The following is a 3,117-nucleotide window of genomic DNA, read 5'->3' as shown; positions in this document are numbered from 1 at the left end:
GTTCTCCCTTGATAAATCTATCTTGTCATCACAGTGATATATTTAATGTATCATTCCATGGACTAACGGCACGTTTAATCTTATATCTTAATACTATGTCAAGTTATTTTTATTCCTATCTTAAAGTCAATCAAACAAGCATTGTTGAAAGACCTGTTATATATTTTCAAAGGTTGAGTTGTCCAGATTTACAAAAGCAAGTTCAAAAACTCACAGACAGAAAACCCTGTGAAAGAAACATCTGTGGTCCTGTCTGAACAAGTCATACATTAGAAACCTGTGTTTTGACGGCAATCCTTCAAAAGAAAAGGATCCATGAAGACGAACGACTTCCCCTGCGAGGACATCCATCAACACCATTTAACACCTGTCTGTGCACGTACAGCCCAGAAACAGGGAGGTGTATGATTTAAATCTTTTTTTATATATACTGGATTGTATTTCAATGCATTTTTTATTGTGTCTTTTTATTCACTCATCTATTGAGAGTGCTTCATGCTGCAGCTGAGCATCATCCACTCAAATCAGGTGTCAGCAGTTGTATCACTTTCTCTATGGCCCTGGGTGTTGGCTGTTCCCTATACAACTATTAATCACTGTAGGCAGCTGTATCTAGGACGTCTCTAATGAGAAATCCCTATTTTTCCCCAAAAGATGATTGCCGCAGTATGTAAAAGTCCAGCTGCTCAGATGTAACAGTGGTAATTCATCAGTCACAGTGTTTGAAAGCTACATGTTACCTGCTTTTTCGTAGGCTACTAAGCCAAATGATTAGTTAAATTATAGATTTGTACATTCCTGGTGTTCTTTTCTCCAAAAGTTCAGTGTGCAGTTATTCCTTTGACAATTCCTGAATCCTGTATGGGGGGAAGAAGAAAAAGCCATTGAACTGTTAACACAAGAACAAATACTTCACCCACCTAGCCCACTGTACAACAACACCGTTCATGCACAGCCACTCAGCTGTTGTGTAACAGGGTGTGGCCAGGCATGAGCGGGAGCAGAGGTAGAAGCTGAATAGGTGGAAAATGAGACAATGTCAGACAGTTAAGTTTGAATGCATGGTCTACCTTTTAGAGACAGGTGGCCTCTGTAAACACACACACACCTTAGCTTTTTACTTCAGCAGTTTAAAGGTGAAACAGATGGTGTTTCCCTTGAGTACAATACAACTTTCCCTGCGTTCTTGTTCGATTATATATCACTATATTCATAATTTATTATAATATAGGATCATTTTGTGTAAGTAAAGTATCTGTTGTGTTGAGCAGTACATGAAACATCAATTTTATCGTAACCTTTTTTGTTATTGAGCTCACCAGTTCAGGATAGATTTGATGAACCTCAAGTACATTGTTTATATACAATGATACTAGCTGGTCCTTGATTGGTTGGTTCATATTTAATACAAATATAGTGATAAATAAATATATTGTGAAAATGTAGCTGCATTGTGCAAGTGTTAATCTTCATACAACGGAACAACAAAAAGAAACAACTCCAAAGAAATAACAAATACATTAAATAATTTAATAAATATGATGTGGTTGTATAAATCATTTAGGTTGGGGTAACAGCTTAAATAACACCTAGGACATGCATGCTGGGACTACTCCTGCATTACTCCAACCTAGACTCTCCCGTATTGCACTTACAATGCACTATGTGTAAACTTTGCCCTCAAATGGTCAACAATGTTTCCCAAACTGAACACAAATGGGCTAATGGAACTGACACTGTCATGAAGCAGCCCCATAGGAAGAACACTAATAACAACCCCTTTCTCTCTACACTGTTTTAATGTGCCTCTGTAGAGATTTCTTTCCCCTTATAGATATCCTAACTTTAAATTAATAATGACAGTGATGGGCCAATCACCAAATCATGATTTAGCCTGGTGCTTTCCAGTGGAACTCTACAGTAAACCGAATATCTACTTTTCCTGACTTGCAGGCCTTGAAGCTGCAAAAGTTTATCCTCTCCTTGGATTTTCGTATTAAATAAAATATGTTCGTGGTAGGAACTGCTAATTGGGTTTCATTCAAGTAAAGTATTGATTGTGTTCATCTCCCTTCAATTGGAATTCTCAAGCATGTTGACATAAAAATATATCAACCTTGACTAACGTTACTTTAACGTAATTGTAAAGATCAAAATGTGTCATGCCTCGTCTAAAAGTGTAAGCCATAGTGTAGTCTGCATTTAGCTACTGCAGTCTGACAGTATCATACAGTATCTTGCATAGGAAAGAAGGATAGTAAATATGATCCATTGTGTTTCAATATTCTGCAAATCATATTTTCATATAGAAAATGAAAAGAAAACATATTCCAAAACCTTTAATAATTTGTATTTTTGTGTGTGCTGAACTGTCCCTAATGCCTTCACTAAGCTATGACACTCTCAACATTCATGCCATTTTAAGCTGAGGAAAAATGTCAGGTCTATTTTTTTCATACACCAATTTGTGAGCTCAGGGACACCGCAGATAATAAAAGCTTAATCATGAAATACATGCTTCAGAGAACACCACTCAGCTCTTCTGAACCAGTGAAGCTATAGTTTCTCCATTGCCCTCCTCACTGCTTGTTGATAATGTTGCTCTGTGTTATAGAATTGCTTTGATTTGAACCTGCTGCTAAGCCTCTAAGGGAGGCCATGGTGCAATAGAATTAGCCTGTTTTAGTTCATTTTGCTCTAGATCTGCCACTGCCTGGCTTGGTCTGGTTCAGCCTGGCCTGCAACCTCCTCTAATCAGATAGCGGTGTAAGGCCAGGTGCTTCGCTGGCTCTCTGCTTTGACTGCTCAGCCAGCCGCACTGAATCACTTTATTCAGAGAGGGGCTAGTGAGGCCCACTTACTGGTTAAATGAATAGGAGTGGGGGAGCCCGCAGCTTAATCAGCAGAGCTTCTCATTATTTTATACATTGTATTATAAGTGTATGAGATTTGTTTGCGTTTGTTTGTATTAGCATACTCCTACTGTAAATAAACCCAAAACTAGTTTTTAGATTGTACCGTGTAATTCAGAACAGTTTGTGGAATTATTTTCATGTCATGGGAGATGTTTAAAAGATAAATAAATGAAACTACAAAAGTCTGACTTACCCAACTCTT

Source organism: Notothenia rossii (genome assembly GCF_949606895.1).
Source record: "Notothenia rossii genome assembly, chromosome: 2".
NCBI classification, from domain to species: domain Eukaryota; kingdom Metazoa; phylum Chordata; class Actinopteri; order Perciformes; family Nototheniidae; genus Notothenia; species Notothenia rossii.
Note: the sequence above shows the minus strand (reverse complement) of the source record.